This window comes from Sitophilus oryzae, unplaced genomic scaffold, assembly GCF_002938485.1.
Source record: "Sitophilus oryzae breed Bouriz unplaced genomic scaffold, Soryzae_2.0 scaffold_679_pilon_pilon, whole genome shotgun sequence".
In the NCBI taxonomy this organism is placed as follows: domain Eukaryota; kingdom Metazoa; phylum Arthropoda; class Insecta; order Coleoptera; family Curculionidae; genus Sitophilus; species Sitophilus oryzae.
The window spans coordinates 544653-558099 of NW_022147283.1; positions in this window are offsets into that span (position 1 = coordinate 544653).

A 13447-nucleotide genomic window follows, 5' to 3' on the forward strand; every position below is an offset into this window, starting at 1 on the left:
AACTTTTTGTCCGTACTTGTATAAAACTAACGAGTGGAAATATATTCATTTCCGTGATTTGTTACGTAAAAAATGTCTGTTGATAAAAATCGCAACCGTTCTCAAGATATTTAGAATGGAAATAGTCAATACATGTCATTATTGCCAAAAAATAAACACGTGCAGTTATTTGACTGAAATAATAAATTTAGGAAATTTTAATAATAATACTAATAATAATAGCTCCCGTATATAAGCGTCTAACGCATTGTGAGTAGCAAAGTAGAGCTTGCCATGCTAGAGCCGTTCGGTAGACAAGGAAAGTAATGTGGCTAGCACTACGCTTAGAGGTTGATTCTCACTATACCTTCCATATCAGCTCCCTTCCGTTTCTCTTCCGTTTACATAAAATACCGTATGATCGAGAAAAAACGGCGTCAAAGGCGGCTAGGAATGACTATCGATGCTATTTTTGACGAGATAGAACTCAGTTACTGAGAATTGACGTAAAATTTGTCAAAAATTAATACCTTTTATAAAAAAACCAGAAAAGAATAGAAAGTTTCCAGATACACATATCTAATTCCAAAAAATTGTTTTTTCAAATGTTTCGATCTGCACCAGTTCTACTCAATAAAAAATCGATATTAAATCATCCTTAATGCAGTAAACGCCTTTTTCAAAATAAAGAAGAGTAAGGCCAGTAAGACTCTAACCTAACTAAATCTCGTCGTCCGACAAGCCTCCGACCCCTCCGACCGAGACATTTCGACAAAATTTTTGATTATTGTGCTGTTAAAATATACGGCTTAGCCTTTTATTATTGTTTCATACACACTAGACCGTTCAGATTTACTAATATTGCATTGATTGTAGCTGTAAATGAAATGTTAGTTGATGAAAGAAGTATCGTGTTTATCAACAAAATTAATTGTAGGCTTTTAAATTTTGCGTAATATGGTCCTATTTTACAATATTCAACTCATAATTGTTGATACTTCTGGTGGATGATGTTCAATTTATACATATATAAATTATAAACAAACCAAATTGAAGTACTAGAAATAATAATGTGAGATAGTAATTTTTACGAAATCCCTGTATTATTACTTCTTTACTTATAGAGTATCTGTTCCTGTGTATGCCCAAGTTTCTGTTTTCCAAGAAGCATATTAATTAAATGAATAAAACTGTGTCCAAGAAATAATCTATTGCATAGAGGATTTAATGAAAACAAAATTAGTACTGTATACAGCAGTAAAACGGTCGGAATTTTTTGAAATCAACTGAAATGTACTGAGCCTATAAAATTCTCTCAGTCCATGGTTACATTCCATTAAAATTGGTATGAAATTCATCCCAGTGAGCAAAGTTTTGTCACATTTAGGGAACATTAGGGAGCACGTTACGTATCTGCGTTTTATTGCTGATTATTAGGCAAAAGATGGGCCTGGTAACGCAACAACGACGTCACCTAGAACACATTTCCCTTAAAGGAATAAAATGCTTACTGGGTACGCAGTCTCAAGACATAACTATTAAAAATTTATTACTTTAGAAACATTGTCGAGTCAATGCAACGCGCGTCCTCCTTTACAGCATATAGAATAAAACATAACAGTACACTGGGCTGAGGCAGAGGGCCGAATTTCTTAGGACCAATCAGAGATGGGTTCCTATAAATCACCCTAAGGATTGAACATGAGCCCCTGGGCCGCCATATATAACGCCCGAACAAATTAAAAAGGTATTCAGCGATATCGAAGGAAGGAAAAAAAACGTTCGGACAGAGATTGGTAAGGGCCTTGCGTACGGCAGAATTTATCGGGCTATTTTTTATCGGATTTCTTATGTAAAGTTTATATTCCCATGAGGTGTAGTCTGTTATAAAGCGATATAAATATATATATCGTAAGGGAGTGGAGATAAATATCAATATGAATTGAAATTTGTATATAGTGAACGATATATGTATATTGGGATTGAATATGAAGAATAATTTTGTTTATAAACAGAGTTTCCGACGATGTTCTCTATGGGTATCTCGGAAACTACTGGAGATAGAGACTCCGTTAATGGGAAAAGAATTGCAGTTTTGTGTGATCATAAATATACGCCTTTCAGATTTTTGAAAAAGTTTATGGCTTACTAGATATTTCGAAAAAAAAACAAATTTTGGTTATTTTAAAAATTGTCCCTAATTCCATTATAATCTATTTTAGACAAAAAGTTTTCAGATAAAAGTTGTAGATCATCACATTCCTAATGAGTGTGTGTTGTCCGATTTTTTCTAAAGCCTGTCATTTTTGACATACGACACAAACATATGTTTTGTAAGCTTTTCAGCGATATAAGCTATAATATGTTTTTCTTTCAAAACGTTACTGTGTTATAACCAATTCTTATCATTTTTAAACAATTTCACTTAGTTAGCCATGGAAACAAGATCAATCGTCTTGAAATGTGAAACTGTCACTTCCAAACTTTGCAAATTAAAATAAACAATAATTGTAAATATAAATTTTTCAAATGAAGAAAAGCGTGGAGGATTATTTGTAACTTTCCTTGGCCATACATTTTCAATACAAATACGTTGATCGGTGAACGTTACTTACGTTTTTTATAGAACGATTTTCAAGACATGTTAGAAAAGTTAAATTTAAATACTCGCATCAATAGAGTGGTTCCAACATGACTTCCATTATGACACGCCCCCGCATAATAAAAAAATATGAAAATTTATTTATATTATAATTATGCAAACTCAAGGATAGGAAGAGGTGGACCAACTGCATGGGCCTCCTCGATCACCTGATCATCACCTGAACATTTAAATTTTTTTATGCGTGGTTAACAACAAGGTTTGCAAGAGGTTTTAACAAGAGGCGGTATTGGAGAAGTTTAATTAAGTTGACCGGTCGTTCTGTAGTAATTCAGTTCTAAAAACACGGATTTATTACTCAAAACAATAGCGGATTCTTTGAACATTTTCTAAAATAACGTAAAGTGTATATACTTAGTGATATTATGTTTTAAATCAGTTTGTGTAATGTAAATTGTAAATAATCGTTTAATAATATATTCTCTCTTTTTATAAGTTATAAATTATAAATAAAAAAATAAGAATACCATGCTAACTAAGTGAAATTAGTCAAAAAATAAAAGAATTGGTTATAACTTAATAATTTTTCGAAAAAAAAACATATAGGTTATATCGCTGAAAAGCTTAAAAAATGGCGCTTTTTATGAAGTCATGGCCAACTATGGTTTCCATTTAAAAATACATATGTTTGTGTCATATGTCAAAAATGACAGACTTTAGAAAAAATTGGAGAACACAAACTCATTAGGGATGTGATTATCTAAAACTTTTATTTGAAAACTTTTTGTCTAAAATAGATTATAATGGAATTAAGGACAATTTTTAAAATAGCCAAAATTTTTTTTTCAAAATATCTAGTAAACCATAAACTTTTTCAAAAATCTGAAAGGCGCATATTTATGATTCCACAAAATTGCAAATCCTTTGCAATTTAACCGACTTTCTATATCCAGTAGTTTCCGAGATACCCATAGAGAACATCGTAGGAAACTCACCCTGTGCTTGTATGTTTATGGATGAGAAAGATGGCATATTGCACATTTACTGAAGACTCTCTCTAGCCAGCCGGGTATAATCTATACAGGGTGTCCCAGAAATGAGTGCAGATATTTTAAGAGGTGGTAGATCTGGTCAAAATAAACATATTTTCTCTTTGCCATTTTTAAAATAAAATGAAAATAACCAACTTTGAAAATTTAAAAAAATAATCGCAACATTTTGAGAACCGCCGGCAGATATCGCCAACTACATCCAATTGCCCGGATCAAGCCCGGATTTCAGTTAATTCGACGCACTGTGTTGCCATAGGGACAAGAAAGTATATATGTTAAAAGTAAGTCATAAAATCACAACACCTGAGGAGTTTGCAGAGATGCATTACATTTTTACGATTGTGATATTATTACATAAAATAAATTAAAAGTTAAATGTTTAATAATGTGTTAAAAAATGTGTTAAAAAAGTTAAATTAAAAAACTTACCCAACATTAAAAAAGATACTTATGACAGATCGATGTAACTGTTACAGTTCTCTTTTTCGATATACACTTAACTAAAATACACTTCACTGTGCTGCTCTACTTGTATTTGCTTGTACATGCTGTAGTTATTATAATAACTACTAAAATAACAGTCCCCATTTTTAACACATTATTTTCATATAGGCCTCATCACAATTTGAATCACTGATTTACAAAACACCTTGAAAAGCACACATTACTTTGGATACCTTTCTGAATGAATAAATGTTGAGAATTATTGTCTCTTAACGCCAGTTTCCTAACTACTTTCAATCTAAGAAAATACATGTTTCACTCAATAATTTTAAATACGTATTTTGTTTTTTCGCTATTTTTTCTATGTATTTCAACAATTCTATCGACAGCCCAATCGTCGCGTCGGCCGCCGCGCCGGCCAAGAGAGCGGCGCATGGACGCATCACTGGTAACTGCTCCTTTGTCGCGCCGCCGTATCGAGCTTGCGTCATGCGAGGTTGCCGTAGTTTCAACAATTTCAAATTCAAGACACTCGAAGCAATCAAATTCGTATTAAATTTTAAAAATAAAACAGAAAAACATGAAAGGAAACAAACAAAACACAAATGAATTGGTTATTGATAAGGTCACAAAAAAGGAATTTTTAAAATGTTTATCGTAATTCAGAATTCAATACATCGAAAACAGCCCGACGAATAATAAATTCATTTTTGTTTTCTTTATTTCCTTTCATGTTTCTCTGTTTTATTTTTAAAATTTAATACGAATTTGATTGCTTCGAATGTCTTGAATTTGAAATTGTTGTAACTACGGCAACGTTGCTTAACATGGTCGTCTGACGCAAGCCCGCCACGACGGCGCGGCGACCGGCGACTCAAAGGACCAGTTCACACGCGGTGGTTCTTGGCTGACGGTTAGGCCAGAGAAGAACGACCGGTTAGGCTGTCGATGAAATTGTCGAAATACATCGAAAAAATAGCGGAAAAACAAAATACGTTGTCAATAATTGTTGAGTGAAACATGTATTTTCTTAGATTGAAAGTAGTTCGTAAAATGGCGATAAGAGACAATAATTCTCAACATTTATTCATTCAGAAAGGTATTCAAAGTAATGTACGCTTTTAAAGGTGTTTTGTAAAACAGTGGTTCAAATAAAACAGAGAAACATTAAAGAAAACAAACAAAACAAAAATGAATCGATTATTCGTTGGGCTGTTTTCTAAATTTCTTGAATTGAATTCTAAATTAAGATAAACATTTTAGGAATTTCTTTTTGTGACCTGATTGTGAATAATATGAATCATTTTATTAAATTTATTCCAAAATAAAGTTATTTTGCAGCATAACAAAGATTTTCGTAAACGTCATAAACGTAATGTTTTAGTTAATTTTCGGTGGTTTTTGTTAAGTTTTCATTGAAAGGGTAAGTACTAAAAATAATTAATGTGTTTTTTTTCTATAATTATTAATAATGAGCACTGATAAAAGATTAAATTTAACGTTCCTAATTTTTTGAGTAGAAATTTGTCTATGAATTTATAAATGTAGAACTATGTTCCGCCGAACTGTGTAGAATGTGGATAACATAGGAGGTTGCAACACTGCAAGGTTTAGATACACCGTAGGGAAATCTCAGGTGAATAAACAAGTGGTACTAAAAAGTTTTTTCAAATTCCCCGGAAAATGTCAAGAAAAATTTTAAATTTTCAACATTTTTTTTTCGCAAAAAAACCCTCATAGGCGTGTTTCTGGGGTTGAACTATACTACCAGTTAAAATATTTGCACTTATTTCTGGGACACCCTGTATAATGTATAATATGTATAAAAACAGTGTAAAATTGAAAAGTTGAATTACACACATTTCTCAGTATACTTCACTTTAACACAAGGTTACTTAGCGTTTACGCTAATTTTATTAATTTTATTCGTAAAATAATACTAAGTTATTTAAAAAAAATGGAATTAATATACAATATCAACTTGATTGAATGGTGCATTAAAATCTGTTGCAAAATATAAAGAAAAATATATTTTCTAAATATATTTTTCTTTATATTTTGTAAATATATTTTTAGGACCAGCCAAAAAGAAAATGAAGTAAAGAAATGATGGTAAATAAAATTAGCCCCGAAATAGAAATCCGTGTTGAGAATAACTTATAAGGATTAAGTGAAAGGAAAACTGAATTCGAGGGAGTTATTGCACGGGATATATTGATACAGAAAAACTTCAATCAATGTCAATGTTTTAAAAGACGTGTCTGTACTAAATAAATAAGGTGTTCTAGAAAAAGCATTCAGCCATTTTAAATAGTTCTTTATTTTATTTTTTTGTTTGTTGCTGCTGACCATGGGGGCATAAACCCTCTGAAATATTGAATTGTTTTTAGTATTGAAAATACTTCTGGCCGCGTTTATATGGGACCCATCTTTGAAAAAACGACATGCTAGAGGCGACATGGAGTTCAATAACCTGCCTAATCAACTTGTCAACACGTAAGTCGATAGCTGAATAGACCAAGGCCGTCCGAGGGCCGAAATGAGGTCTTATTAGTGTGGGCCAACTATTTTATGGATATGGATGTTTAGTGTCTGAAAGCCGATATTATTATAAAAAAGAATATGCGTCAAGGCATGGGTTGTTAAGTACAGTTGGGCTATTTTAATCTCTTTCCGTATGAGAAGCAGGGGGCAAATTATATACATATTCCTTATGTTAATAAATAATAAATTTAGACTAATGCAATATTTTTTCTTGGCGCGTAGGATAATGCGTACAATCGATGCATTAAAGGGAATAATTAATTAAATCATTAAGTTCCAAAACATATAATAATTCGGGTCTCATCGGATCTGCTGATATATTTTGATAAAATTTAGGCTATTAGGACCTATATTTTTTTATATGATAATTATTTTTTTAATTAATAACTTAAGACAAAGAAAAAGCTTGCATGGTTTCCACCGCCAACGTAAAACCAATGAATTCAAGGCGGTGCCAAATATTTATTGGGATAAGTTTTTATCGTTTAAATATTGTTGTAAATAATAATATTAATAATCATTTAATTAGTGCTAACTTATTAAATTTCACAACACGGCGAAATTTCAACAAAATCGGCTAACGGATCTTTGAGATATTAATAAAAAAGATCTATTAGAAAACACCTCGACACCCCTGTATCATTAAAATTGTACATTTCCGGACACATGTTTATATGAACTTTTTACCTTAAAAACACTCAAAGAATCACCTCCTGAAGTTTGGCCAGATACTTAATTAACATCCTGTATTTATAAATGGCTAGCTAGTGATTTAGTAAGCTATGTTTATTTTAATAGGAAAAAAATCATTTCATAAAAAATAAACAAACCCATAATACAAATACTATACACCAATTAATTAAATTTAATTGTATCTAAAGGCACTTTAATAATTGAAAAATGGACAGGAGCACATAAAAATAATTGATGATTTAAGTATTGTTAATATAGTCATATTAATGATTATAGCCCGTATGATTTCTAAAATAAATAATCAAGCGTGTTTTTATCAGAATTATCTGAAATCAAACTATAGCTAAACGGCTAATAAAATAATAGAGACAAGACGCCGACCTCTATAACAAGATGAGCAGTTTTTAATAATTATTCCGAGTTATTATTACATACTTGTTTTACAATTATTGTAATGCAGTAGCATTCCTTCAAATAAATTTTGATTTAAGTATTGTTAATATAGTCATATTAATGATTATAGCCCGTATGATTTCTAAAATAAATAATCAAGCGTGTTTTTATCAGAATTATTAAATGATTAAGTAGAAATAGTTAATATTTAGTAACTTCGTAAGTGTTATATTTTAATATAATTATGGATTTAATAAATAAATAATTATCTTAAGTTTAAATTGTGGTAAACTTGTATGAGTTTCAATCATTTATATTTAAAATCTTAGGGAAGGCAATATAGATTTTAGGCAGGAGAACTCAAGAGAACGACTGTGTAATTAGTAATTAAGACTTAACAATTTTTTTTTACTTGCCATATTCTTGTCGTTCACGTTGCACGTTGACTCTTCGTTGTGTCACACACAATCTGAATTTCGGATATGATGCAGAACTGATAAATTGGACCAAATATATTAATTGCAGGTAATCAAAGACATATTTTTGTTAACTTTGCAAACATTTACGGCATGCAATAATTTTAAAAAAATTTTACGTGAGATTACTTTATAATTCTTGGAAGTCTTGGATGATAAAGATTTGAATTATTATGGGTCTGTTTTGTTTCAGAAGCTAACAAATAATTTCAAAAACTCAACTATCAAAATATAATAGTAGCAAATTTTTAAAATCATGCATAGCTATAATGTTCTATATTAACTGGCATACTGAATGTAAACTAGGTATAGTTACTGCAATCGATAATATATTTTGTTGCTTTTTCATATCACACAACATTTTTATCATAACAAAAAACCGTCAATACCGCTACTCATATTATGGGCACCTGTGACTTAAATCTCATAATGATGTTTAAAAATACATAGGTATACATACTATGAGTAGTGGTTGTGACGGGTTTTTACTAGGTATGATGAAAAGAAGCTGCAAACTAAGTTATCGTGGAACTATATTTTAATTTATTTTTATCTACAGTAACTATTACTTATTTTGTGTACGGCGAATTTAAATTTATGGACCGTCCATAAATTTACACCGTAAGTTCGAATATTGGTTAAACCTAGAAATACCCAGGTAATAGCCCGAAATATGCAAAAGAGGGAGTGAGTTTAGGTTAGATAAGAATTAGGTTTTAGTTGGTTTTGCATTAATAAAAATATAGGCCTAATCTAAACTTAACCTAAAGTGAACTTTTTTGCTTTTTTGCATATTTCGGGCTCCTACGTGGGTAACCCTACGTTTAACCAATATTCGGGCTTTTACGGTAACATAATACTCATTCTGATTGGTTTAATCTGGCTCCATAATGAAACTGTGGGTTCGAGGTGCTATTGCAAATTAATGCCATTAATTCTATGTATATACAGGGTGTTTCAAAACAAATGCGAAAAACTTTAGGGGGCGATTCCTTGTTCAAAATAAAGGGTAGTTTGCTTTATAAACGTTGGGTCAAAAGTCAACCATTAGGGAGATATTGCGGTACAGAGATGGCGGAAAAATAATGTTTTTATTTTTTATCTTGAAAACGAAAAGAGATAGACTAATGAAATTTTATGGAAGCATTACTGTTATGAAAACACACGTTCAGGTAATTTTTTTACTTTTTTAAAATGAGTGGAAGGGGTTGAAATAAACTACCCCTATCATTCTTGTTAACGAAATTTAAAGAAAAATCTTATCAAACACATGCAAATGCTTTAATTTGGATAGTTTAGTTTGTTTAGAAACTTTTTTACCTCTTGTGTTTTTTTGATAAAACTCACCGATTGGAAATTAAAAAATATAATGTAAAGCATTACATGTCAGAACAAAAAACATTTTTAGATTAAGAATCTAGTGATAATAACGATAATAATAATCATCTAGATAATAACGTATTGCAGTAGAGTAATGTCAAATAAAATAATATTAGAAACATCCTAAAAAGTAACAGCGGTCGACTAGATTTTTTCCTAAAAAAATTACAGCAGCCCACTAGATTCTTTATCAGAAAATGTTTTTTGTCCTGACATGTAATGCTTTACATTTTATTTTTTAATTTCAAATCGGTGAGTTTTATAAAAAAAAATACAAGAGATAAAAAAGTTTCTAAACAAACTAAAATATCCAAATTAATTTTTTTGCATGTGTTTGATAAGATTTTTCTTTAAATTTCGTTAACAAGAATGATAGGGGTAGTTTATTTCAACCCCTTCCACTCATTTTAAAAAAGTGAAAAAATTACAGAAAGTGTGTTTTCATAACAGTAATGCTTCCATAAAATTTTATTAGTCTATCTATCTCTTTTCGTTTTCAAGATAAAAAATAAAAACATTATTTTTCCGCCATCTTTGTACCGCAATATCTCCCTAATGGTTGACTTTTGACCCAACGTTTATAAAGCAAACTACCCTTTATTTTGAACAAGGAATCACCCCCTGAAGTTTTTCGCATTTGTTTTGAAACACCCTGTATACATACATACCTCACATTTCTATAGTGTCGTGACCGTGATCGTGACCATTCATGAATCCGTACACGTTCATCTCCATCATTAATATTTTTCTTACTAAATTCTTCACTTTTATAAAAAGCCATCACGATAAAAATCAAATATCAAAATACTAATACAATATCACTATGCGTATCTGGATTATATTTGCGAATGGCAATTAGCGATACGTTAGACTGCCGGAGTTTGACGAATGTCAAATTGCTTTCCAAAAAAGCTTTAGTTCTTTTATATTTCTATTGAGCTCTTCCAAATGACGTCACAAGTTAATATAAAATGTAAAAAACAGGTGATTGCTGACCACCGCCGACTTTTGTGTCTGGTATTTTCAATACGCCTATGATGGTTGCGCATGTTGCAAAATCTGTGAATTTTTTTTGTTACTTAGGTAGGTTTGTTTACAAATAATAAGCCATTGGGAAGCGATAAATCTGTTTTCAAAAAATAATTATTATGGGTCTACTCACGATGACTGATTGGCTAAAATTTTTTTGTGTTTGCCATTTAGCTTTCTGTAGTTTACTTTTTGCCCATTTCTAATATTAATAATTAAGAATTAGTAATAATAAAATATAATAATATTACATAATTAATAAATTAAATAATATTAATATTTAACCAAATAACATAATATCGTTGTCATCATATTTTTTTTTGTTGTAGTACCAGTATTATTCAAACTTGTAATATAAGAAAGATGTAAATTAATCTTAATTTTGGGTTTTGGGTTTCAATATTTTGCTAAGTGCTTTAACATTTGACTTTCGCAAAAATCAAAAAAAATATGGAAAGGGTGAAAACTACGCCCACCCCTACATAAGTTTTAGTATAAATATTTTCCTCCTAACTCCACCGACAAAAGATTTTCTTTTGGTAAAATGGTCCATCTAGTTGTTACTACATTTTGTTTCTAATAAACGCCACATCGCATAATTTTTGAGAAAAAAAATTGAGAATTGTTTTTTTTAAGCAGGTCTACAAAATATACAGGGATTCCAATATCCAATGGCCATAGAACAACTACGTATTTTTTAAATCAAAATCAGTTAATTGCACATTTTTTACCTTTGTACAAAAGTGCTGGGTTTTGTCCGTTAGAGGACATCAATTAAATGTAAACCCGAAACCCCTCCCCCCGTTAATTAATTTAAAATTTAATAATTTTGCAACGGTTTTTATGAAGCTTATTGTCAAATATATTAAAAAATAATAATAGCATAATAGATTTGACGCGCCTCCGTAGTTTGATGTGATAAAAAACATTTTTTGGTGAGTCAAAAAAAAGTCAGCTTTGGCAAAATAATTTTTTCCCCAAAAAGTATGCACGGTGGCGTTTTTTTACCAGTGACAAAAAATGTAGTAAATACTAGAAGAACCGTTTTACGAAGAAAAAATATGTGGTCGGTTGAGTTTTGGATAATATTTATACTAAAATTAATATAGGTGTGGGGATAGTTTTTACCCTTCCCGTACATTTTCTAGATTTTTGTGAGGGTCAAATGTTAAAGCGCTTAGCGAAACATAGACACCCAAAATATCATTCAAATCCGAATAACGGTTCCTAAAATATGTGAAAAAATGTGTTATTTTTTTAAAGGTTGATGCCCTCTCACGGACAAACGAAGACATTTTGTACAGAGGTAAATTATGTCCAATGAACTTATTTTTATTCCAAAGATACCTAGTAGCTTTATGTCTACGGAATATTGAGACACCCTGTAGTACAACCAAATTTCTGATCATTTAAAAAAAAGGTTTTATTACTTCGTCGGTATAAGAATTATTAATCCATGGTTTAACAACTTATAGAAGATAATCTCTTAGTCCTGATGGCTCTCTCAGGTGTTTGGTCATCCCTTTGCAATAAGGCGAGTAACACTCCCCTAAATAGGTCCGACAAATGGGCATTTTCGAGAGCGGTCGTCACCTGTAGTAATACCTACTTTAGTCGATGAAGGCCTAAGGCTGCTTAAGAAAGGTTTACTTGACCCTTCCGGGGATTTGCATTCCCGGGAAGGGGGTACTAGCTAAAATGGAGATTAGTTTGGTAGTAGAGGGCTAATTCATTTACTTCCGATAGTTTGTCAAGGTCTTGTAAAACATAGAGTTTCGAAGGTTTGATAAAATATATGTCCGAATAATAGACCTACCGGAGAATATCAAGGTGATATAAATACGAGGGCAGTTTGAGAAGTCAGTGATTTTTACTGTTCCCGGGCAGTACTTTAAATAAATTGCATGAATTCAAGGACATTCTGGAGATTAAGACAGAGTTTTCTACAATCATGACCTGAGCACAAAAACAAAACTCGCAGTGTACCGAGCAATAATAATCACCATATATGGATCGTGTTATATGGAAGCGAAATCTGGGTGCCGTGGCGCCGGTACATGCACGCATTAAACAAGATGCAACAGAGACATTTTGGACAACTACTTAGAATCAAATGTTACCAACATATCTCAAACATAATAACGTCGTCGAAAAAGCTGTGAGACCACTGAAGTCATGATTACTAAATCACGCTTAAGATGGGTTGGTCACTTATGCAGGATGCAAGAAAACCGCCTACCGAAAGTTCTTTATTACGGTGAGCTCGTAGACGGTAGAATGTAGAATGTTTAGTAGGGTTTTAGTAATAACGTGTTATAACTCACAGGGTCGCGTTAAGGTATACTTATACCCTAAGCACCATTTTTTTACCGCCTCCTGTCACTAATAAAAATTCGAGTAAATTTTTTTACACCTAATACAGGAAACAAATGGATCTTTTATTGAATTAAAATTACATAAAACAAAGCAAATCCAACAAAATAATAAGGGTAAATTAAACATTTTAAAATTTATTCTTTTAAAGAATTTCTTTCTTGACATTACTTTGGCAAAATCGTCAGTGTGTAATCGAATGGGTAATCGGATAAATTCGAATCATCTTACAAAATTACTAACATATGCAAAATATATGTAATTTTGATTTTTATAATTCAAAATTAATACAATACTGTGGCAGTATATTTTATTACGAAGATATTTTCACTTAAAGAATTGCCCCCCCCCATCATCTTGCCGTCCTTACCGTCCTATCTTGGCTAATGGATAAAGCGGCACTGATAACTCATTATACAGTCTCAGGGCTTTAACAAAAGCCAACAGGCTCAACAGGCTAACTCTCCATCCTCGACATCAGC